Source organism: Natrix helvetica (genome assembly GCF_964273705.1).
Source record: "Natrix helvetica genome assembly, chromosome: 4".
Classification (NCBI taxonomy): Eukaryota; Metazoa; Chordata; class Lepidosauria; order Squamata; family Natricidae; genus Natrix; species Natrix helvetica.
Window position 1 is genome coordinate 91,627,491 of NC_138550.1, and position 27,154 is coordinate 91,654,644.

General features: G+C 38.7%; 1 protein-coding gene across 2 annotated transcripts in view; it reads left to right on the forward strand.

The window, feature by feature from the left end:
* The window catches only part of LOC309391266 (cadherin-6), a 191,509-nt gene that overhangs the window by 75,892 nt on the left and 88,463 nt on the right, over positions 1-27,154 (forward strand). Inside the window, exon 1 of one of the 2 annotated variants that reach the window (XM_081951538.1) lies at positions 24,876-24,975. The exons of the other annotated variant lie outside the window; for it this stretch is intronic. The gene's annotated coding sequence lies outside the window, so the exon portion shown is untranslated. Of the gene's footprint in view, positions 1-24,875; positions 24,976-27,154 lie in introns of those variants that run through there. 2 annotated transcript variants of the gene reach the window in all.

The window sequence follows — 27,154 nt, forward strand, 5'->3', positions numbered from 1 at the left end:
CTCACAGGGTTGTTCTTGTGGAGAAAGTAGGAAGAGGAAGGAGAAGTAGGGATAGCACTTACTAATAGCACTTTGACTTATAGACTGCTTTACAGCCCTCTCTAAGCGGTTTACAGAGTCAGCATATTGCCCCCAACAATTTGGGTCCTCATTTTACCCACCTTGGAAGGATGGAAGACTGAGTCAACCTTGAGTCGGTGAGATCTGAACTGCCAAATTGCAGGCAGCTGGCAGCCAGCAGAAGCCGTCAATCAGCACTCTAACCACTGCACTACCGAGGCTCATGTTGTTGGGATGTTCACTGCCTTGAGTCATTTATAAAAATAATAAAGGTGGGATATAAATAAATAAACAATTTGTGTAACCAAGGAAATTACATCACAAATCAAACATCTGTCTATATAACACAATGGCTTTTCAGAGTATCTGGCTGATGAAATTCTTAATGACAAATTAAATATTTTGGACCCTTTTAAATGAAGTTACCAAGATTAGTTTGGGACTTTCTCCAGACAGCTTGTGTATGGTTTGTAGCTAAGTGGTGACGTCTTTTTCATTCAGAAAGTCTGATTTATCCAGTTGTGTTGTGTTTGGGTACAATAAAATGAAGCAAGCAACGAGTGTTTATTTAGATTTATAGCCTGCCTTGGCCCCAAGGGCTCAAAGCAAGTTATTGCTAACATCTATCATATATAGATTGAATTTCACAGCATAAAAACATTAGGCATTCCATCTCTCATGTAGTCCTCCTCTTCCACATGTATATTGAAAGGGCAGAAGGCAGCTCTATCCCTTCAAAGGTTTAAATCATAAATGCTGAAGAGAATTATCTTGTCAATTCTCATTTATTTCTTATTTACCAAGATTGACCTTGGGTCCCTAATCCAACCATCCTCTAGCATCATCACCCTATATATTGCTATAAGTGTAATAATACCTTAGTGTTGTGGGAACCATTCTGTTTTATCCCATACATTTCTGCAGCAAGAAGATGGTTAAATGTAACATACTGATAATAAGAAAGTAAGTGAGCACATTCACACCAAGCCAGAATACCTAGTTTGATTTTTTGACATTTTTTTTTCTTTTTAAGAGATAAGAAATATGTGCATTAATGGCGCAAAAGCAGATATACAGGTTAGTATCTTTTCGTCCTTTCTCTTCTCTGCAGGTTTAACTCAGTTTTTCTGCCCTGTGATATTAAGAGTTGCTTACAGTAATTAATAATAGTGACATTTAGAATTTAAACAAAATAAATTGATAATTTTAAGCTTTGAAACATATTTTAAATAACCCTCTCTACCTAGAAGAATGGCAGAAATTTGGGAGAATAGGTAATCGGTTTCGAATTATCTCCTGAAATGCTGACAGCTACAACAGGAAGAGCCAACTGGGAAAGCAAATGAGATGCCATTTTCTAGAAGATTCACCTAAAGCTTTCAGGACAGGCTTTCAAAATTGGAGGCAAGTTAAGTTTACTAAGAACCAATATTGACAAGTGGTGCAATAAACTCTGGTAATTGAAATAGTCTGTTATGGTCCTTTGGTTCAGATCCTGTTAAATTCTGTGTCTTTTTATGGATCTGGGGGAAAAGTACAATGTGAAATTTTATATACAATTGTCAAGTCTGAACCTTGAAGTCACGCCCACAAACATATCTTCTAGTGGTGAATTTAGCTCATTTTTGTAAAAATGTGTACTTCATGTGTTACATGAAGAAAACCAATGATTTAAATGGCAAATAAGTAATTTTAAACCCACATATATGTTAACTCCAGATGACCAGCAGAAATTATTGAAAACACTAATGTTTTTTCTGCCATCTACTGGTCATCTGGATTTTGGAACACACGACATTTTAGGTTTAGATATAAGACTCAAGATTGTTTCAGTGGAACTTATATTAAAGACATTTTCTTTAGAATGTATATTTTCTTTATTTATTGGCTTAGGAAAACAATGATAAAAGTATCTGGAATTATGTACTGGTTTGGCTGGTCATAGCACATTTTAAAGAATGAAAAGAGAAAATGATCTGATAGCAGTTAGTTCCACCTCATTCCTGATACCTGAAATTGTCTCAAGTGACTTTTTTTTTTGTCAAAGGAAGAAGGGCCTGATCTAACCAGTGGTCAGCCTCAATAGCCAGCAAGGGATTTCTCACCTGAAGCAGAAATAAGCAGCTGGAACAGACTGAGATAATGAGGGGAAAGATCCTAGGACTTGCCTAGCCTAGGAGGCACCAGGAACTTTGAAGGACAAAACAAAGGCAATATGCTCGGCTACGTGGCAAGCAAGAATGACAGCGCCCATAATTGAGTCATTCCCTTATCTATTTACTTTGCTGACCATTGGAAACAATTCTCCCACCTGGTGGCTGTTTTGATGTATCCTTGCTCTGTCTCAGATTCTAGGATTTACAGTTCGTGTCAGCTTGTCTGGCTCCTTTTTCCTGAACTTGCATGCCATTGGATAGCTGCCCTTCACACTTGCTTCTTGTTTCTTATGGCTACCTCTGGACTGGACTTTGAAAGCCTCTGGCTCTGGACCTTTGAAGTCTCAGCTTTAGCACTGTTGGTGCTTCACCTGAGGCTGCCAAGCAAGATGTCACTTTCTCTGTTTTCCTCCCGAAAGCTGAACATGACAGCTTTCTACCTGTCTCCTTAGTTGAATTTCAATCCTATCCAGTTATAAATTGCAACAGTGTGATTGCTCAATGCAGCCGAGAACATTATTTATTTATTTATTTATTTATTTATTTATTTATTTATTTATTTATTTATTTATTTATTTACTTACTTACTTACTTACTTACTTACTTACTTACTTACTTACTTACTTACTTACTTACTTACTTACTTGGTTCGTTACTTACTTGTATCCAGTGTGTTATTCGATACGAGATGGGCGGCCAACAAACAAACAAACAAATCAATAAATACTGCCCTTAATATTTATCATTATTATCACAATTCGTGGCAGTGCTATTGTCTGTTATTCTCTGGGTGGGTGGGGAGTGGGGGTGGAGTCGCTTAGGCTATGCTACCTCCACAGTTCAATCCTTGCTGCAGCCTTGAAGGGACTGTCTGGTGCCCCTTCACCACTGCCGTGCTTTGAGAAACTGAAGCTGGAACGCTGATCTACTGCTGCACATAACTGAATCAGTCTTTTATTCAGTCTCCAAAAACCATTGCACTTTCTTGTACCTTTTGTTTAATGAAAAAGGTATAAATCTCAGCATACTTACAGCGTAGAGCATTAAGGCAGTAAACATTGCAGTTAAGGTGTCAGGGATCAGGCTCTTTCAGATTGAAAAGCCTAAGTGGTCATGGGCTGCTGGATGACTTTGGGGCACTCTCTTCCTTAGCTCATGCTATTTCACAGCCTATTGCAGGGATAAAATGAGGCAAAACCAGATTCTACCAGATCTGGGCTGTAGAAATCCAGATGAGCACTAAATAGCAGCAAAGGGTTATAAAAACATTACATCTCCACCAGAGGTGGTATTCAGCCAGTTCTGACAGGTTCTGGAGAACCGGTAGCTGAAATTTTGAGTAGGTCAGAGAACCGAAAAATAGGCTGGCCCCACCCCTGCTGCCTCCCAGTTGATCTTCTTTTGTTGCCTTGAACAGGAGCACAGAAAGCAGGTTAGTGGGGTGAGGAGGGAATAGGAACTTTGCAGTATCCTGTCCCCGCCACGCCCACAAAGCGATGCCCACAAAGCCACGCCCACAGAACTGGTAGCAAAAGTTTTGAATCCCACCATTGATCCTCCCCTTTTATCTCACATTCATTTGGACTTTTACAGCCCTGATTTGATAGTTCTATGAACATCATCCCCCTTGAGTTTGTAAAAGAAAGGCAAGATCCTGCACAGGTAATCCTCGACTTACGACCATAACTGAGCTCAAAGTTTCTGTTTGTGAGTGAGACATTTGTTAAGGGACTCTTGCCCCATTTTACGAGCTTCGTTGTCACAGTTGTTAAGTGAATCACTGCAGTTAATAAGCCAGTAACATGGTTGTAAAAGGGAATCTGGCTTCCTCCATTGACTTTGTTGGTTAGAAGGTTGCAAAAGGAGATAACGTGACCTCGGGACACAGCAACGGCCGTACGTATGAACCAGTTGCCAAGTTTCTGAATTTTGATCGCCTGATCATGGGAATGCTGCAAAGGTCGTAACTCTGAAAAACTGTCATAAGTCACTTTTCTCAGTGCCGTTCAGGGTGGGTTCCTGCCAGTTCTAATCTCTTCTATAGAAGAGGTTCCACAAATCTACAGTGCCGTTTAGAACCGGTTCCAGCTCCCTCCCCCTGCCTGTCCGCATATCATCAAGATGAAGAGCGAGAGGAGGAATTCTGGGAGTTGAAGTCGACAAATCTTAAAGCTGTCAAGTTTGAACACCCCTGGGTTTTTTTTTCTAAAAGGTTAGGGGTGCAAGAGTCTTGTAACCTGACAGCTTTAAGACTTGCATGCTTCAAATGCCAGAGTTTCTGAGCCAACATTTTGGTTGCTAAGTAAGAGCATTGTTAAGTGAGTTTCACCACATTTTACAAGTTGGCCACTCCCACCTGGTCACATGGCCAGCAAGCCACTCCCACAAAGCAGGCCACACCTACAGAAGAGGTTCTAAAAAATTTTGAAACCCACCACTAGTGCCGTTGTTACTTTCAGCGGTCACTAAATGAATGGCTGTAAGTTGAGGATTACCTGTATACATTGTTATATTGCCTTTAAAAATCTTGGCCAAAGAAGACAGCAAACAGAATGACACTGTCACATCATCTAGGGCAGTGATGGCTAACCTTTTTGTCGTCACGGGACAAGAGCATGCATGCACAAACTCATAACCCCCCACATGCTCCCCACATGTGCTCCACCCTCTATGCATGCATGTGTGACCCCCCCCACATGGTCCCACCCCCAGCGCATGCGCAGCAGAGACCCAAAAAACAGCCGGCTGGTGGGAGGCATGCAAGCATGCATAGTGGAGCTGAGCTGGGGCAACGACTCGCATGCCCGCAGAGAAGGCTCTGCATACTACCTGTGGCATGGGTGCCATAGGTTCACCATCAAAGACCTAGGGCTTCACATAAATAGAGTGTGGCTCCTGAGTGGGGGGAAAATTGCAGCCAACACTTTAGTAAAATGAAGTAAGAATAGGTTGTAAGTGGAGACTTAGTTCCGAAATAGAGAAATCATGGTTCCAAATAAAATCATTCTCTGTTGATCCTTCCAAAGATGACTTGATCGGTTACTTTTCCTTTGACCAAATAGTTCTATAACTGTGACTACCTTGTGATGATACAAAGTATATTTCTCACCACGCTGCAGCTCCTGCATTGAATTTCATGTGCCATTGGGTTTGAGAAATTTGCATATATAGCTTGAATCTAATTACAGAAATCAAAAAAAGAAAAAAAAAACCCTCTGGAAACTTATATAAAATCAATCCCATGCCAGAAAACAACTATCATCAAAAGTATGGCAGGGGGAGGAGGGGAATAGCAATTGCAAAGAGTAATATGCTGGCAGCAGCATATTTGCTCCAACCTTTCTGCTAAAGATTTTCTCATTATACTTTAATGAGGTTTGGTGGAAGAAACAAAAGATCAATCCTACAAATTAAAGGCTTAAAAGCTAGTTTAAGGAGGGAGGAGAAGGAGTTATGGTCTGTTGCAATTTATTTTGGTGGGGTAGAGTGGATTGCCATTTCCATTCCACTCTCAACCTTCTCCCTCCACCCCACCCCAACCCTTCAAAAATGGAGCCAGAGCAGGCAGGAGGGAAAAGGTTCAAAAGGTATTAACTTTTATCTCAAGGGAAGTAGTGACAATATTAAATTATGGCTCACAATGCTGTGGTAATAAAGAGAGATGTGGTCCTTGAAATTTAACTCTTATCACACTACAGGTCATGTAGTGTAGGTAGTGAGAATTTTCCATGGTCAAGTGATTAAAATTCAGAGGCTTGGCAACTGACTCATATTTATGACAATTGCAGTATTGCTGGGTCAGGCAATCTTTTGTGACTTTCCGACAAGCAAAGTCAATGGGGAAGACTGATTCACTTAACAACCGTCTTACCACATTAATAACCGAAGTGATTCACTTAACAAATGTGACAAGAAAGGTTGCAAAACTGGGTAAAATTCACTTGACAAATATCTCACTTAGCAACAGAAATTTGGGGGTCAATTGTGGTCATAGGTCGAGGACTACCTGTATAGCTGGAAACTCAGAGTTACTGAAGGGCTGTTTTTTACCCATTTTGTATGACTCCTAATATCCTGTGATGCAGGAGTGAATTTGGGCGAAGAGGAGTAAGAGCCACAGATTAGACAATGGTGGACAAGTGGTAACTGAACCCACAGAGGGAATGAGGGGACTAACAAACATCTCAGAAGGGATCCATCCTCGTTTCTTGGACTGCAAAAGTGAGAGGGGGAAAGATCTACTTTCAGACTTTCTGTTGGTGTAACCTTAGAGTAAAATCAGAGTTAGTACTTCTTGGGGTGCTTCTTACTACATGAGGCTGATAACAATTTTGTAAAATACATGTCTCCTCCCTCACCTTTTCAGTCCAAGAAACTAGGGAGGGCCCCATTTGACATTATTTTACATCTTGGACATAAATTGTTTCAACTTCTCCTCTGAGGTTGCCGTTACAGGGCATTGCATGCCAAAACAACTAGACACAAAGGTACTTTTTTCTCCCCATGCCATCACTCTGCTAAACCCCTAACTCCCACAGCACTATCTTATGCCTAAATAGGGTTGCCAGGTCTGCTTCCAAAAAATAGCGGACAAGCGGGGGGGGGGGGGGTGTTAAGTAATAAAAAAATAAAAATAATTTTTACAATTAAATTATATATTTTTTTACAAACATTTTAACACGTATTAAAATAATAACTTCAAAACTTTACTTAAAATTCAAAACATCAAATATATTATAATAATAAGTAAAATATGAAATTACATTTTACTTTGCTGTCATGTGTCTTTTTTATTTGACTGCGCAGCTTTGATCAATTCTTTGTGTTTAAGGAATAATTCTTTAATTTCAGTACAACGTTGAGAAATATTAAAAAGTATACAAAGTTCGCTTTGAACTGAAGGTACAAGCAGTCGGTTACGTTCGTCAGTCCACAAATTTCCCATGACGCTGAAAATTCATTCAACGTTTGCATTTGATACCGGAATTGATGCACAATACTGGAACAGTTTCAGTAAACTTGGAGTTGGCTCTTTCTTGAAAAAGTACGTTCACTTTTCAAGGAATGAATCGCCCTGCAGATGAACATGAACTTCTTCTAAGGCAGAAATTTCATCGAAGAGAGTGTTGGGTGGAAGTTTTTCTCGCCATGGTGATAATAACCAGATGTTCGTCATTTCTTCTAAAGTTGGAGGATTATTGCGATCAATTAGTAGAATTCGTAGAATTTGCTAAATTCACTGAAGCTGTGTATTTGTGTTTTATACTGAGAACTGATTCAACTGATGGCTATTACTAAAGATTAACCTAATATTACTTACATGGTGATTTAATTAGAACACAGCAAAATAGAATTGACATAAAAACAATGATTAACTTTTATGTTTATAATGCTTCAACGAAATATTTGGTTTGACAAATTTGCGCTCTACATATTGAGGCTAGTACTCATTGAACCTCAAATGATGATACGTTATTGAGTGTTCCAAAGCATACCTATCCAACTAAGAAAAAAGTATAATATAAAAATAATAGGTAAATGCGAGTTAAGAAAAATAGTATGTAAATAATTTTATATAATTTTACTAAATGTCTTGTGAAACAATTGAGTATGATTAATAATTTTTTCGGAGAATCGAGTTCAATGGATATTCGACCTTTGTCTCATTCTAACTTATGGAAAAAAAAGACAAAACTATTCTCCTATCCTTATTCTCTTTGACTGTACAGCTTTAGATTACGTACCATTTCATCATAAAGCTTTTGAATAAAAAAATGTCCACTATTTTGTGAAAAAAAAATAGTGAACATAATGTGAAAAAAGTGGACTGTCTGCTCAAATAGTGGATATCTGGCAACCTTATGCCTAAAGATATTGACCCATGTAGTACGGCTATTGCTATTATCCTTCTCATCTTTCTTTCTTCCTTCTCCTAATGGTATCTTATGATTTATCACTTGTTGTTTGTTTGTATCTTATGCTTTATGATTGTATCTTATGCTTTATGATCTATGGTCTATTGGGTTTTTTGTATGTACACTGAGAGCCTATGCACCAGAGACAAATTCCTTGTGTGCCACACTTGGGCAATAAAGAATTCTATTTTTAAATATTTGCCATGCCCCCGTTTCTTGTGGGTAGATAGATGATAGATAGATAGATAGATAGATAGATAGATAGATAGATAGATAGATAGATAGATAGATTGATAGATAGATAGATAGATAGATAGATAGATAGATAGATAGATAGGTAGATAGATATTTTGCTCCTGGAAATCAAGGGTTCCAGTGGATGACACATGGGTAGTGCATATTTTTTCCTATTTCTCTCGCTCCATGAGTCCTGGGCATAAAAGATAGTTTGCACATACCTTGTAATACCTTCCAGATTACCTGGGCTACAAATAGTAGACTGCAACTCGTGCTGTTTTCGTTGAACAAAAGAGATATTCTCTTGAAATGCCACATGCCGTTTTTAGAAGAGAAATCCCAGTAATAGCATTGTAGAAGCAGAATGAATAAAGGCCTGATGAGATCTGGAACAATAATTAAGTTGATAACTCCTTTTTGAGGCTTTCCACCTCCATATCCCTAACTTTAATGCATACTACTGTTAAAAGGGGAGGGGGATGCATATGTCAGTTATCTGTCTGATTGTCATCCCACGCTCCAAACAAAACTAGTAAATTACACACTAGCTGCAGTCACAAATCTCCACACCTTTGATAATAACATCTCTATATTTAAGTGGATTTGAAGTTCTTAAGCAGGGTATTAGCCTCAATCTTTTGAGCTTACTGTAGCTCTTGAGTTATGGCTGGGGAATATTAGCTTATTCAGTAAATCCTAAAGCCCCTGAAATGGTAGACTAGTAAAAAGTGGTATTAAGAAAGCTTCAAGATTTTAATATAAAAGTGCCTCTCTGTAGAAGAGTGTAGCAAAACAGTCAAGATGGTTGAAGGTGGGTGGGAGGGAGACAGAATAACTAGTGGGGAGTAAAATTTTGAAAATGATAATGTTCTTCAGATAGTACACTAGTGAAATGAAAGATGTACATAAGTGTCAGGACGTTTGGCATATCAACAATCTGTCTATGAGAAAAAGTAAGCTCAGTTTCAAATATTTCTTTGGGCATACCCAAGAAATTAGTATGATTTTTAAAACTTTCCTTTCATGAACAACTTGCTGAAGTTAAAAGAAAACCTGAAGACTCTTTATGAGATGGCAAGTGTAGGATACTCAATCCTGCACTTCCTATGATTAGAGCCATGATTGTTTGCATTCATCCTGAACATGATCTTTTCAAACTTACTTGGCCTCTCTAGCTCAAAATAGCATATTTGCAATCAATGACCCTTTCATTTTTATATGTGTTAATATAAAGGCATGGGACACATATATTGGAGAGGTTTCCTTGCTTCCAGGTAGCTGGCGCACATAAACAACAGAAAAAGAGGAAATAATATTGTGTTTTCTAGTAATGGAGGTTTTCTTTTCTCTTTTCAATGTTGATTAGTTGTGGATGATTTCTGAAACAAAGTAAGCAGACAAGGAAGTTTAAGACTCCCCAGAACATGTAGATCAGACCCTGATGGGGAAGTTAAAAAAGAAGTTCATGTCTAATATTGAACAAAATGTAAGATTTGTAGTTCTTACCATTTTAATTCTAAAGAAAATCAACCCTGATTGTTCTTTGAAAGGACAGACACTGAACCTTGAAGCTCAAATGCTTTGGTCCACCAAATGAGAAGAGAGGACTCATTGGAAAAGACCCCCTGATGTTGGGAAAGACAGAAGGCAAAAGGAGAAGGAGATGGCAGAGGATGTGATAAATGGTTAGGCAGTGTCATTGGCAAAATGAACATGGATTTGGGCAACTCTGGGAGATGGGAGAGGATAGGGGTGCCTGGCATGCTATCAGTGCTGGGTTTCCATTTTTTTTACTACCGGTTCGCTCATGTGTGCATGATGCTTCTGTGCATGTGCACAGGTGCATGCAGGTGGGCGAAGCCTCCCACCACCGCCACTACCGGTTCACCCGATCCGGGCCAAACCAGAAGCAACCCCCTCTCTATGCTATGCTCCGTGAGGTCACTAAGAATCAGACACGATTGGTGACTGAATAACAACAACAAAAGTTCTTAGAACTATGCTGTATGGGAACATAATGTGGATTTCAATGTGTGCTAAACTACGAGAGGAAAAACTTCAGTAATAATCAAAAGTCTACACCATCCTGAACAAGCGAATAGGTCCATTGTTTCAAGCCCTCAAGGGAATCAAAGTGCAGGGTACGTATTTTAAAAGTCAATATCCTGTACAAAACAGGAATAAAATACCCCTAATTGTATTTCTCTTCCAGTCCTGCTTTTGGCAACTAACCGTATGCCGTTTGAGTGATTGCTGCATTTTCAGTGGTAAAACAGTCATTACCAGCACAATAAGTGAAAATGTGATTTATAAATTGGAATTCTCTGATTGCTAACTGCCATACTCATTTTCGGTATTTTCAAATAGCTCCTTTAAATGACATATTTATGGGGCTTTGGAAATATTTGAATTTGACTAGGAATCATGCAAAGGAAATGATTCATATGCATAGAATTCACTCCAGCAATAACTTCTTATATTCTGCCATTTACACTGCTGTATTTCACTCATACTTAAATTACGAATGGGCATCTTCTTTACTGCCTTAGTGTGAGGAACTTGGCCTCTTAGCTTCATCCAGAGTTCAGGCCACATTATCTTGCTCACACTGGGGATTATGAGTTCAGCACCTTTGGATTTTCTGGGCTATTTTCTTCAGTTACTGCAGGGCAGAATCGGAGGCGTGTGAAGAAAACAAATGAAAAATGCCTTTTGTAGATTTTCCCCCACCCTATAACTTTTATAAGATGTTTTACATTCTACCTTCTCATCTTGAATGAACTTGATGACATTGATGTCTATAACTAAAGAAGGGGTGGGTAGGAATAATTGGCTTCAACTTTTTTAACTTGAGAGACAATCCCAGATTCTCAAATCTTGCTTTTCCAACAATTACATATAATAACCTTTCCGGGTGCTTTCCAGAGAAATTAGACTGCAGTGCCTAAAAGTCACAGCTGTTTAAACTTCCTAAAGTATGGTGGTGAAATATTAAAGCAATACAAGAAATAGCTTAATAACTAGGAAACCAAGCACACAAATATAGGGAGGGGGAAAATAAAAACCCATTAATGTCCTTCCAGGAGAGGGAATCTGAGATACATGTAGCATGGGTCCCCAACCTCTGGGCTGCAGCCTGGTAGCAGGCCGCGGCCCTTTCGGAATCGGGCTGTGCAAGCAGTGGGCGAGTATGCTCGTGCACACAGCTCTACTTGTGCGAGTAGCAGGGGCACCCACTTGCGTGCAAAATTCCATTTGTGCGAGTAGTGGATGTGTGTGCCTGCCGCTCACGCAAATGAGCGTGCATGCCCACTCCTTGCACAGAACCATCCCTTCTTTCCCACTCCCGGTCCACAAAGTCAGAAAGGTTGGGAACCGCTGACCTATAGGACAGGAAATCATTCCAGAAAGTTAAGATTTGAGATAGTGCTTTGCTATCTTTATATGAATCTGAGACTTGTTAATAGTTAGCCTCCTAAAGAAAGATGGAGTATTGTTTAGGCTACATGTAGTCTTTGATTTATGACCACAATTGGGAATAGAATTTCTGTTATTAAGCAAGCCAGTTGTTAAGTGAGTCATGCCCAATTTTAGACCCTGGGGAACTTATCAAATTTGCAGATGATACTAACCTGGTAGTAACAGCCAACCCCAGATTTGAACACTGGGCTCTAATTAACAAAATGAAATTCAATGTAGAGAAAAGTAAAGTCTTACAATTAGGCAAGAAAAACCAAAAGTACACATATAGATTGGGAGAAACCACACTTTATATCAGTAACTGTGAAAGGGATCTTGGTTCTTAGTGAACAACCAATGAAATATGAGCCAACAATGTGCAGCGGCAGCCAAAAAAGCCAGTGCAATCCTAAATTGCATTAACAGAGGGATTCAATGAAGATCACGTGAGGATCTCAATAGACACTCTATCAGTGGTGGATTTCAAATTTTTTTAGAACCTATTCTGTAGGTGTGGCCTGTTTTGTGGGAGTGGCTTAGTGCTCATGTGACCGGGTGGGAGTAGCCTGGCAGTCATGTGACTGGGTAGGAGTGGCCAAGTCGATGTCACTGAATTATTTGCCCCAAAGAATGACAAAAAGAAGATATAAAAAAGGAAAATTATTATTATTTTGTGCATTTACTACTTAAATAAGAATAAAATAAGTACACAAAACAATAAAACAGCTACTTACAGAGGAAATATGGCTGTCCTTGCCGGTCTTCAACATTACTGAGCACCTTACACACACACACTTCCAGCCCTTCTGCCTCTTCCCTCTTCCTGGATTCACTCAGACGTTTTAAAAACCCGCAGCCTGTGCACACGCACACACTCTTCTAGCAGCCCCTCTTCCTCTTCCCTCTTCCCCAACATCCTCCCCCACACACCACCCCAGCCACTCTCCAGTTATTTCTTCTTCTGGTTCTTCTGAGACATTTTCGGCAGCATGGTGAAAATGGGCGGGGCGAGTGAAAGAGCGAACGAGGGAAGGGAGCGTTCCAGTACAGGGCCTCCTGACCAATGGATATGGGAAGGCATGCTAAATTTCACTATCCGGTACGGCCATACCGGTCTGTACCAGTTGAAACCTACCCCTACACTCTATAAAGCCCTATTAAGACCACACCTAGAATACAGCATATAGTTTTGGTCACCACACTATAAAAAAATGTTGAGACTCTAGAAAGGGTGCAGAGAAGAACAACAAAGATGATTAGGGGACTGGAAGCTAAAACATATGAAAAATGGTTACAGGAACTGGGCATGGGTAGTCTAGTACAGAGAAGGACCATGGGAGACATGATAGCAGTGTTCCAATATTTGAGGGACTGTCACAGAGAGGAGGGAGTCAAGCTATTTTCCAAAGCACCTGAAGGCCAGACAAGGAATAATGGATGGAAACTGATCAAGGAGAGATTCAACCTAGAAATAAGGAGGAACTTTCTGACAGTGAGAATAATCAACCAATGGAACAACTTGCCTTCAGAAGTTGTGGGAGCCTCATCATTGGGAGCTTTCAAGAAGAGACTGGATTGCCATCAGTCAGAAATGGTTTAGGGTCTCCTCCTTGAGCAGGGGGTTAACTAGATAACCTCCAAGTTCCCTTCCAATTCTGTTATTCTACTCTATTCTGGCCATACATTCATATCTTTCATAAAGTAAAATTTTGTAAGTGTTTTTAGTGTAAGACTGAAAAACATGAATTAGCAATTATTTTAACATGTACAATGAATAGAGCACCTGTAGCTAGTGCCTTTCCTCACAGTCTGAAAATCCTAAACCAATTAGTTTCTCTGCAGTAACTGCCTAATTAAAAGGGATTTAAGGTATGCAGTGTAGTTCCCTACACACACACGTTTCTTAAGAATTTACAATTGTTCAGTCATTAGTATTATTGGATATGTGAAGTGCCTAAGATCCAAAGAAGCTATCCTGGTGCTTTCTGAATAGATTGAGTTACAATTCTACAGTCTGACATGGCGCAAGAGCATGGAAATGGATGAGTGTATTCTTGAATTGGAAAATTGATTCAAGAATTCTCATATAAATTACCTATGCAGTCTAATACTTTCTGTAACATTTTTCCTATTTATTTACCAAAGAAGACAATAGTACTAGTTTGTAAATATAATTTCACAAATGCATGATAACTGAAATTATAATGGAAGATTGACATCACATTTCCAAACACAATTGCATCCACTAAATCCTGTTTGTTAAATAATTTTCAAATCCTTATGAACTTGATGTGAGTATAATCAATTTTTGATCCCCACAAAGAATTTGCAAAAAAAAGAAAAGAACAATCTGGTAAAAATAAAAATTGGACTGTTCTCTCAGAAAAACAAATGACCTAACTACTCTTATAAAAGGTAACGGTAAAGGTTACCCTCGCACAAATGTGCTAGTTGTTCCTGACTTTAAGGGGGTGTGCTCATCTCCATTTCAAAGCCGAAGAGCCAGCGCTGTCCGAAGATGTCTCTGTGGTCATGTGGCTGCCATGACTAAACACCAAAGGCACACAGAACACAGTTACCTTCCCACCAAGGTTGTCCCTATTTTTCTACTTGCATTTTTACATCTTTCGAACTGCTAGGTTGGCAGAAGCTGGGACAAGTAACGGGAGCTCACTCCATTATGCAGCACCAAACTGCCGACCTTCTGATCAACAAGCTCAGTGTCTTAGTCACTGAGCCACTGCCCTTATACCTAGATTTAAAACAAAACAAAAAATGTTGATCCAATGACATCTAAGTTTGATCAAGGTATATTTCAGTTTTCAAATGAGAGAAAATTGCTTTATTTACTGTAATAAAAAGTAATGGTAAATTCCAAATAGAAGCGGATAATGTCCTACAAGAAAGTGCCAGAATTAATCTTTAAAACCAGGACTTTCTAGATATTTTGCTTCTAGCTGCCACAGTCTTTGTTGCAGAGATCATGCCACCAGAAACTGGTGGGTGTTCAAGTGTAAAACATCTAGAGGGCATCAGCCTCCTCCGTGTATGTATATGTATGTGTATCTGTGTATGTGTATGTTTATATGTATTTATGTATATTTTTATTGTACGCCGCCCCGAGTCCCATGTGGAGAGGGAGCGGCTAACAAATTAAATTATTATTATTATTATTATTATTATTATTATTATTATTATTATTATTATTATTATTATTATAGATACTTACCCATGTTTTAACATTGTTTTAAAATGCTTCCAAATCTTCTATTTTCCTCAAACCTCTGAACCATAAAAAATGTGAACTAAAATCTTCCCCATTTGGGCATACTAGGGGTTGTGACACCACACACACACACACACACACACACACACACATATATGTGTGTGTGTGTATATATACACACATATATACTCACAGGTTAAATTTGAAAAATTAGAATATTGTGCAAAATTCATTTATTTCAGTAATGCAACTTAAAAGGTGAAACTAATATATGAGATAGACTCATTACATGCAAAGCAAGATAGTTCAAGCCGTGATTTGTCATAATTGTGATGATTATAGCTTACAGCTCATGAAAACCGCAAATCCACAATCTCAGAAAATTAGAATATTGTGAAAAGGTGCAATATTCTAGGCTCAAAGTGTCTCACTCTAATCATCTAATCAAGCCATAACACCTGCAAAGGGTTCCTGACCCTTTAAATGGTCTCTCAGTCTGGTTCAGTAGGAATCACAATCATGGGAAAGACTGCTGACCTGACAGTTGTGCAGAAAACCATCATTGACACCCTCCATAAGGAAGGAAAGCCTCAAAAGGTAATTGCAAAAGAAGTTGGATGTTCCCAAAGTGCTGTATCAAAGCACATTAATAGAAAGTTATGTGGAAGGGAAAAGTGTGGAAGAAAAAGGTGCACAAGCAGCAGGGATGACCGCAGCCTGGAGAGGATTGTCAGGAAAAGGCCATTCAAAAGTGTTGGGGACTTTCACAAGGAGTGGACTGAGGCTGGAGTCAGTGCATCAAGAGCCACCACACACAGACAGATCCTGGACATGGGCTTCAAATGTCGTATTCCTCTTGTCAAGCCGCTCCTGAACAACAAACAACGTCAGAAGCATCTTACCGGGGTTAAGGAAAAACAGACGTGGTCTGTTGCTCAGTGGTCCAAAGTCCTCTTTTCAGATGAGAGCAACTTTTGCATCTCATTTGGAAACCAAGGACCCAGAGTATGGAGGAAGAATGGAGAGGCACACACTACAAGATGCTTGAAGTTCAGTGTGAAGTTTCCACAGTATGTGTTGATTTGGGGAGCCATGTCATCTGCTGGTGTTAGTCCACTGTGCTTCATTAAGTCCAGGGTCAACGCAGTTGTCTACCATGAGATTTTGGAGCACTTCATGCTTCCTTCCGCAGACGAGCTTTATTGGGATGCTGACTTCATTTTCCAGCAGGACCTGGCACCTGCCCACACTGTCAAAAGCACCAAAACCTGGTTCAATGACGGTGGGATTACTGTGCTTGATTGGCCAACAAACTCGCCTGACCTGAACCCCATAGAGAATCTATGGGGCATTGCCAAGAGAAAGATGAGAGATATGAGACCGAACAATGCAGAAGAGCTGAAGGCCGCTATTGAAGCATCCTGGTCTTCCATAACACCTCAGTAGTGCCACAGGCTTCCATGCCACACCACATTGAGGCAGTAATTGCTGCAAAAGGGGCCCAAACCAAGTACTGAGTACATATGCATGCTTATACTTTTCAGAGGTCCGATATTGTTCTATGTACAATCCTTGTTTTATTGATTGCATGTAATATTCTAATTTTCTGAGATTGTGGATTTGGGGTTTTCATGAGCTGTAAGCCATAATCACCACAATTATGACAAATCATGGCTTGAATATATATGTGTGTGTGTGTGTGTGTGTGTGTGTTCATAGATTTTCACGGGTGTAGGTATACTGGTCTTGTTGTATTTGGATCTTTTCCCGTGTAAGATTGAGATTGTCTTGGCACCCACCACCCAGGCCGTTATAACACAAAACAACAACAGACATGCAGCCAGCACCAATCAGCACCAATCTACCAATCATAATACAACCACACAACCAATCATGCCACTTACTGAAACAAAGTCAGCACTCCACACACCCCCACCAAGATTTATAGAAAGACAGCAGCTCCGACCTCACTTTAAGCCCAAAACCCAGCCTAAAGTTGGTGAGTGAGACCTTGCTGAAACGTTGCCAAGACAATGTCAATCTTACATGGGAAAAGACCCGAATACAACAAGACCAGCAAGTATGTATGTATGTATGTATGTATGTATGTATGTATGTATGTATGTATATCTCCAGCAAGTTCTAGAAGCAGCCAGTCGGTGTATTTATGACCATACAAGAGCAAAACAGAAACAAAAGAATAACCAAATATGTAGATGAGAAATATGGTACAATTGAATGGTTATCCAGAGTTCGTTTATTGAAATTGCTTCTTCCTATTTTCAGGGTGTTGATGGATCAATAGAGCATGATTCATTATGAGGATACATAGATGGTATGGAGTCCATCTATTTTTATGGTTACCTGAATCATCATTCTTTTCTATATGTTGTTTTATAGCTTTTAATAAGCCGTCCAGAATCATTTTGTATTTGTGTGCAGGCAGCATACATTTGTATATCGGCAGCCACATAAATTTGCGCAATAAATACATGCATACATATCAGTGGTGGGTTTGTATTGGTTCAGACCGGTTCGGCCAAACTGGTAGTAGTTTGGCGACATGAATCGCTGGAATCAGCAGCAACACATGTCAGGGATAAATTGAGTCCTGTAATTAATGAGGTATGAATTGTGGCATTTCCTTGAAGCATACTTCTTAAATAAGCAAAATAAACCCGAGATATATTCTAAGAAAAACATTTTATTGCAAAGAAAAATAAAACAAAACTTACTAAGCTAATGATTACATTTTGGCAGAGTTCCTGTCTGCCTTGGCAGACGAACAAAAGAAAGTAAAGTGAAAGAAAGAATGTGGAATGTGTGACATGCGCAGTGAAGCTTAGAGATAAGAGTCAGTTCATTCTACGGTATAACTCAGAATGTAAGCACAGCTGGCAAATCAAATAAATGCCAGTTGAGCGGACATCATCAAATCATCAAATAAGGCACATCTTCTTCCGTAGATACTCGTGTTGAGCTGCTGGAAGCTGTTTGTTGAGCATGTCAGCAATTTGGTCATGTGTAGATACATATTGCAATTTAACAAAACCTTGTTTAACTATTTGTTTTATGTTTTGATAATGGATGTCAATGTGTCTGGACCTAGAACCTGTGAAATGTGACTCAGAAATATAAACCACCGATTCATTGTCTTCCATCACGGTGATCGGTCGAATCGGACGTGTCCAGATATCTGTGATCAAAGCATCAAACCATGTTAGAGAATTACATGCATCTGAAAAACAAGCATATTCAGCTTCAGTAGATGAACAAGAAACAAAATTATGTTTTCTCACTTGCCAGTAAACAGGACATCCATTTGGGAACATCATATAACCTGAAGTATTTTTATATGATTTCTTATCACTCGCCCAATCAGAATCTGCATAACAACATAATTCTGCATTATCAGTATGTGTTGCTTCTAACAATAACTTCATATGTTTAGGGTGTTTCAGGTATTTCAATAACTTCTTAACGCATGTCCAATGAAACTGTTTTGCCTTACCTACGTGTCGAGATAAGAGATTAACACTAAGTGCAATGTCGGGTCTGGTCCAACTACTAATGTACAACAGTGACCCAATGACTGAACGATAAAGTGTTTGGTCCTCGAATTCAGGACTTGATTCATGTGTCAAGTTGTGAAAATCTGTTTGCATGGGTGTCTTTGTTGTGTTAGCATCTTTCATGTTGCAATGATGCAAAATGTGTTCAATTTTATCCTCTTGTGAAAGACTAAATCCCTTCTGTGTTTTGTCAATCTGAGCACCTAAGTAAGTGCTAATATGATCTAAAGATTTTAATGTGAAGTATCTCTGCAAACCTTTAGCAAAAATCTCACTCATTTTCTTATTTGGACCAATATAAACAATATCATCAACATAAACAAGAATTATCTCATATGCATTGTTAGATCTTTTCGTGAACACGCACTCATCAGTTTCGGACTTAATAAAGCCTATTGAATTTAGTTTGTCAGTAAGACATAAATACCACATTAAACCTGACTGTTTCAGACCATAAAGACTTTTGTTTAGAAACCAGGTATCTCCTTCTTGCTGTCGGAATCTTGGAGGTCCTCTCATGTAGATCAGTGGCTAAAGCAATATTTACACTCTCAGTTCTGACTGTCGGTGAGTAGGTGTTTGTGTAGTCCTCAGGATAACGTTGAGCGAAACCCTGGGTTACAAGTCTGGCCTGGTACAATGACTCACCATTTGGTTTCTTTTTGATTCTGTAGACCTATCGAGTGCCAATGACTTTTTTGTTTGCTGGAGGTTTTGCAGGTGTAAATGCATTAAGTTTCTTTAAACTGTCCATTTCATCCTGCATTGCCTCATACCACTTCTCTTGCTCTCAATCAGGAAGCTGCTTGATTTGTGTGAACATATCAGGAGGAAGTGTAACATTGCAAATCAAAGGCAAGGGTGTTTTTGTCAGTTGCCACGAATATCACTGTGGAGGGATTCCCTTTGTGACCCTCTTGGAAAGTATCGGAACAACAGTCCATTCTTCTTCTGCTTCGTCCTCGTCCTCACATTCATCGCTAGCATCAGCATCTGCGGCCTGCCATGCCCCCGAACTGGTTCTCTGGGCACCACCATCTTGTTTTTTGCTTCTGTGCATGCACAGAACAATTTTTATTATGCTGTGCATGTGCGTGCGCATGCGCACGCATGTGGCTGCCTATGAGCAAACTGGCAGTAGTGACTGCTGGAACCTACCCGTGATACATACATATAGTCCATTTGATAATCCAATACTTTTTACAAACAGATAACTTTCTTTGCCAGGCAATTTCAATCTCATAAGATCTAGTAAGTTGACATTGGCATAGGGAAATGTGTGTGTGTGTGTGTGTGTGTGTGTGTGTGTGTGCGTGTGTGTAATGAAGTTATTTCTTGATCCATATATTCAATATGATTGAACATCCAATTGGCCTTTTTTTTCCTTTTTCTTTTTTTCTTTCTTTCTGGAAATAGCTTTTTCTGTATATGTGGCTATAATTCAGAAAGGGCTGATTCATGGAGAAGAGGATGAGGAAGAAAAGTAGTTTAGAATCTAATTTATAACTCAGAAAATGAAAGAAAGCTTTCAGGGTAATGCTTGTAAGAAACATAATTTGAAAGCTGCCTCAGAGCTGCTTATTTGCTATTTTAAATCAAATTCATTATGAATGGCTCTGCAGTGCTATGTATCATCGGGAAAGGGAACATAAGCATTATTCAAGCTCTCCTGTAAAGTGCTGTATCTTTGTATATAAGTAAACAGAATTTGAGTTTTCTTGTTCATTCTTTTCCTGTATCAGGCTTATATCCTTCATGCTATGTTCTTCATTTTCTGTTTTAACTATATTAAGTGCTCCCAGGCAATTCAATCAATTCAACTGCAATATTTATTGCATGGACCCTACACAATAACTCACCCCAAACATTATTCAGTGTTGGCAAGCTGAGTGAAGCAACCAAGCAGGGACAAATTAGGAACTTGTTATAGTGATAGTGATAGATATTTCTTCCTTCTCTATCTGAGTGTGTTTGTCTATGTGCAGGAATGGTTTTTTTTCCTTTTATGACTGGTCTTCCATTTTTGCTTATACTTCACCCCAACATACAATGGCCCCATTGATTTTTTAGCATCTCTGCAATATCCATTTGTACCCATTGAATAACTATGAAACTATGGAGGGAGGTAAGAAATAGATCTTACAAATAAAGATTTGTATATGTGAGAATTATGTAGTTACGCATTTATATATTTAAATTATGGGAAAATCTGCACTGCAACCTTAAATTGCCCCTATCCTATGCTGATGCCAGTTTGATTCTAAGCTGGTTTAAGAAAACCGTGTCTGGACTGAGATACCTGCTTATAAGCCACTGCAGGCTATCATATTGTCCCCAGTTAATGTATCCTTCCAATTTCTGTTCAGGAAAGCAATCGTCAATTATCTGTGACTGATGCATACACAAATATACACTTATACACTGTACACACACGTACTCTTAACTTAAGCTATTTTTATTTCTGAAGCAAATACACAAATAACTAAAAAATAAATAAAATTGATGTAAAAATGTATTTTTTTGAAATTAGGAGTAAATGAGTTCCCTATATCTTGGTCCCACAAATTCAGAGTAATGGAGATGAAGTGGCTATTGTCACAATATTCTACAGCAGGAGTGTCAAACTCATGGCATCACGTTGTCGTCACATCATGACTTTCCCCCCCTTCGCTAAACTGGGGTGGGCGTGGCCAGTACATGACGCATCTAGCCCACAAGTTCGACACCCCTGTTCTACAGGCAATTGAAGACACAGTTCTGTAGATGTTCAGATGTTAGGTCTTGTTTTTGATGTTGTCTGCTGGGACAAGTGGAAACTCCCACTGTCACATCATCAGCCCCTAATGCTTTGCAGTGTCCTCCCCACTCAAAGTTATTTGAATTGGAGTAGAATATGAGCCCCATCAAATAAATACACACAATTTTTAAAAACAATCAGACAGGATGACTGTAATTTATTGATCTGTATTAATTTGAGACCAGGGCTTTCTTCTAAGGAATTAAAAAAGACTTAGAATAGTGAAATAAATCTTCAAACTCGCATAGCACTATTATAAATCTCTAAGGGGGTAATTTCCAGTTTGCATATCTCTGCTGACAGATGCATTTGTGAAAAATCCATTTCTGTGTAGCAAGAACTTCATAGGTATTTAAATCTTTCTGGAAATCCTTCTTTCAGGTGTGCTCATTTTTAACCGAGGCAACCAGGTGCAAGGGAAGCTAGATACCAAGAAAACTTCTGAGGAAAAGCAGTTCAAAGAGTTAGATAAAAACTTGATTATCTTTCTAAAATTCAACATGCATGTTTCTTTTCTCTTGTTGATTGAAACAATAAATCTATCCTACTGAACACCTGAGTGCGGAGTTGAGCCGTCACTTATTTGAAGATTTTTATGCAACTTGATCAAAGCAAATGATGGTTTGAGCATAAGCCTATTAACAAGAGAAAGGGCTTCTGAGACTGTATGAAAGCTTCTTGGGAGATTAACTGGGGCTTTTGAATACTTCTTGTCCAGTTGATGATTGTGTTTGCTCTGAAATAGAAAGTTCTTTAATTACTCCAAGATCTGAATTAGCACTTGGGTACAGTAGCCAGTGACTGTGATGCCCTATTACATTTATTGTAAACTTGGTATCTTGTTTTTCAGAGGGTTTTCAGATTTAGTTGATCCAGTTATAGAAGTGTATATATAATCTCACTTAATTTGGAATCTGAAGTGGAACAAGGCTCTTTGCTAGAGTTGGAGTGTTCTGATATTTCTTCTCACTGGTAGGTATATATTACAGCTTGCAATTAGAGACCTATATGTTTACCATACAATACTATACAATACACTCTCTTTCTTTCCAACTTGCTGCTCTGTGCCTTATCTTTTGCTTGAGGAAAGTGAGAATATATGTTAATATGGACTATGGGGAATCTGAAAAAAAATGTACTCTCCCTTTGTAAAATATTTGAAATGTCACATACTACCTAAATACTCTTCTAAGTTCTTCAAACTGTTTTATTTTTAGTAAAAAGCTGGGCTTAAATAAGTAGTAAGCTTAGTAAGCACTTCTGAATTAATGAATACTGATATCATTAATTATTGGGTTGATTGGTATAATGGAATATAGCTAGGCACATTAGAGATGTAAAGACAAGTTTCATTTCCCAAAACTAAGATAGGAGGTTTTGAGCTGAATTACTGTATCTAGGTTAAGTTGTCTTGCATATCTTAATTCTTGGTCCTATCTAAAAAGCTCATAATATTTGTCGTTGCTTTCTATAATACTGATGGTAGGAGCCCAAATTCATAAATCTAATTCTGCACAAAGTTTGGTATCTTGCCCTTCTTTTTCTTTAATGTATCATATATCTCCATATTATCCATGAAGACAATTATTTAGTTTTATTCCATTAAAGAATGCTGTCACTTTCCACTGAAACATTTCAGAAGTATCTATAATTCCAGAATGCAAATAATAAAAAATAAAACCTTTCTAAAGGGCAGAATTAATGTGGTTTCTTTTGCTTCCTGGATTTAAAGGATTTTGAGAGAAATTATTTATAGATATTAGATTTAGAAATCAGTTTAATTGATGTTAAGTTTGAGGAAAAAACTGTCTGAGCCACCGCATCCACATACGTACGTACATACATACCAGTGGTGGGTTCTGGATTCCGTTCCAACTGGTATGGTTGGAATGGCCCCGGCATTACCCACATGCACACGTGCGGCACGCGCATGCAGCTTACCTGTCAGCGAGGCTTCCGCAAGCCTCCACAATGTTCCAGCTGCTCAGCAGAGTGTTGCGCAGGTGCTGTACATGCCATGCACGTGCGTGGAAGTGCAGAAGCCTTAAAAGAAAGGTGCTCAGGTGGGCGGGTGGGCCCTCCGGAGCACCGGAACAGTATCCGGTGCTCCGGGATGGCTCTGGTACCCCATTACTGGGGCATACCGCCTACAACCCACCACTGATGCATGCATACACACATACATTTGAACAAATTGACAACTGTATAGCTTAGAAGTGATAGATAGATAGATAGATAGATGGATGGATGGATGGATGGATGGATGGATGATAGATAGATAGATAGATAGATAGATAGATAGATAGATAGATAGATAGATAGATAGACAGATTTAAATTACCAAATGAGTTATGTCTTACTAGAACACAGTAGGCCCTTAGGACAGTCCTTAGCACTCATGGTGCAGATTGCCTTCATTTAAAAATGGAATCTATTGAGAGTCCCAGAAATGCTTCTTCTCGGTTATAATGCCCTTTGGGATGTGGTTGCCCCTTGAGATCTGGATGGCCCCAGCCTTTGGTGAGGTTCATTGAAGCCCCTATGGGTTAGAGGTGTTTGTTACTTTTGTCCATTCCAGTCTGGTTTCTGTCACCTTTGTTATATTGTATTCTTTATTCATGTTTTTATTGTATTTGTACAAACAGTTCTACTTGTGAGCTACCCAGAATCATTGGGTAGTGCTGTACAAATTTAATTTGTACAGCCGAGCACTGTACAAATTTAATTAATTATTGACAAACAACAGAAAAAGAACAAACAGCCAGGAAGACCTCAATAACTAATTTCATTAATTGCTTCTTCAAAAAAATGGCATTTTGGAAATACATCACTCTGCAGGAATGAGAGCAAGCTAAATCTATCAGACGCCCTCCAAACATTTGGTGTCTTATTACTTTTTGCCTCACTTTCCCTGCAGAATATTTTGTTCATCACATATACAAATTCCTCCATTTTCTCTTTTGCTAGGGATCCAATCTGGTCAAATGGTCCAGAATTGCAGATTCATTTCTTTTTATTATTTCCCTGAGCTGAATTATATAGCCACATGATGCTGAATAAAGGAAGAGAAAGGACACCATATTTTATTTAATATGTGGTGCTAATGTAAATCTTGATTTGTAAGGATGTGCTCGGATATGTGAAGAAGTCCCTGGATTTTTGTCAGATAAAGATTTCATGCGAAAATAAGTTAAGTAAGATCTTTCACGATTAACTCCCTGCTATGAAGTAGCATATTCTAGCCAGGGAGACATTAAAACATCACATTTAACAGCTGTGATATCTTCCTTGAAAGCCATATTTCATCCAGGACTGCTCTAAAAACCTCTTCCACCATATCAAAGCAGTGAAAAACGACCAATCTGAAGTGGAGAAAAGTCCCCTCTCAGGAGCCATTGCTCCCTGGCAACTGACATTTGGAGGGCTGTTTCTTTAAACGGCCAGCCTGTCCATCTTCCACGACTCTTTCCAGCTTGACTGAAAGAACAATGGCTCACTGCTGGTTTCATCTATGGGGGTAATGAAAAGAAAAGATGGAGATGCCTCAAACAGGGTGAGCTCCACTACCCCCTTCCCATACCATCCAGCTTGAACTAATTTTATTTATTTATTTATTTATTTCTTAGATTTTTAGACCACCCCTTTCCCAGAAATGACAGAATAACCAGTAGGTTCAGATGCTCAGCTCTATATAAGCCTACAGAAACTTTCATTCCCAGGAAGAAGAATCCAGGCACCTGGAGCGAAAACAAAACTCATCATCAGTCACTTTCCTTCTCTACTCAGAGCAAGCGGGATGACAAGCCTGCTGTTTGCTGGCAGCCCACCAGGAGTTCAATCTGTGGTTAACTCACCTGTGGAATGCCTCTTTCCCAGACCCAGATGGGGAAAGTGCGTTCATCCAGCCTGCCATCAAGCCTTCAAACAAAATAAAAGAGAGGAGGAGTTCCCTACGCCCTATGAAGTTACCTTGCTTGGGTTTAAATAACTCTACCACGCAAGTGTGAAAAGAATCTATCAAAAAACCCTCTCGTAAGAAAGTGGAGGTTCATTTTGAAAATAGGTGAATAAATCAGAAGGCTGTTAATAACATTGTGGGCATCAGGCTGCCTTCCTCCATTGCCTTTATACCATTTAATTTTACCAATTTAATAGAAGCCTACTTGTTTTCCCAGGGACATATATGCACATTGACTGCTGTGAGTTGATTGATAAGTAGCACTTTTCTGGGATAGAGTGAGTTACTCGTTCAAAGGATATTTGATAAATTTGGGGTCTTATTTATTTGACATTTGGAAAAATAATCCACACACATGCAAGAAAGAAATAAAGGAAGGAAGGAAGGAAGGAAGGAAGGAAGGAAGGAAGGAAGAAAGAAAGAAAGAAAGAAAGAAAGAAAGAAAGAAAGAAAGAAAGAAAGAAAGAAAGAAAAGAAAAGAAAAGAAAAGACCAGGTTCTTTTGAATATTGTTCCATTACCTGGTTCAGAGTTACATGATCATTAGCAGTTTTTCTAATCTCCGTTTTATCTCTGGTTTATTCCTATTCCATTGATATTTATTTACAGGTAGTCCTTGACTTATGACCATAATTGAGACCAAAATTTCTGTTGCTAAGGGAGACATTTGTTAAGTGAGTTTAGCTCCATTTTACGGCCCTTCTTATAACAGTTGTTAAGTGAATAACTGCCATTGTTATGTTAGTAACACGATTGTAATAAATATGAGTCAGTTGCCAAAAGTCTGAATTTTTATCATGTGACCATGGGGATGTCGCAACAATCATAAGTGTGAAAAAAGGTCATAGGTCACAGTGCTGTTGTACCTTTAAACAATTACTAATATGAACTGTTGTAAGTCAAGGACTAACAAGTGACTTTGAGCAGTGAACAATCACAAAACATTTAAAAACAGTTACAACACAGTATAAAATTAAATATCTATGACAGCTGAGGAAAAAAAATAATAAACGTAGGTGTCACCACAGCCAGGAAACACATCCCAGATCTTCAAGGCCTTATGAAAGCCAACAGGATTAAAGTCATCCTCACCTCTCAAGTCAGAACAATATGAGATAATATTAATTTATCAAACTTGTGTGCCACCCTACTCAGGGTGTCTCACAACAATGAAGGAAATTACAATAAAGATTGTAACAAAATATTTGTTTTATTGTTGTGTGTATTTCACATGCACACATATTATGTTGCATGTATTTTTTTAAAAATCGATAGAATGTCTGTGCAGCCATACCTACAGTATGTCTAAAATATAAGAGATTTGCTTTCATCTTCATTATCTATCAAACTTTCCGCAATCATTTATCTATATTTGAAAGTGAATTATTTTTCCAGTAGGACTGTAGCCATAAGCAATATGCTTCCAACCAGTTTTCGGTGACACATTTATCCATTGATATCCAAATGAGATTTGAAATGGATTCAGTGCCCAGAAACATTTTAGTAGTGTGGGCAAAACACTATTGCCAGTCCTTTATTTTGTACTGATAAAAATTAAAATTTCAGATAATAAAACTTCCAGAATTCTTCAGAGGCATCAGCTGTTATGCTGTCTGATGGACCTCAAAAGCTGCAGAAGAGAAATAGGTAGCATTTATCTCCTTCTGTCTCAGTTTCATAGCTTTCCTGTTTGCTGTCTAACTTATTGCTGCAAGAAAATAGAATTCTTCTACCCAAATAAAGTATTTGAAAGGATAGCCATCAGATTATCTTTG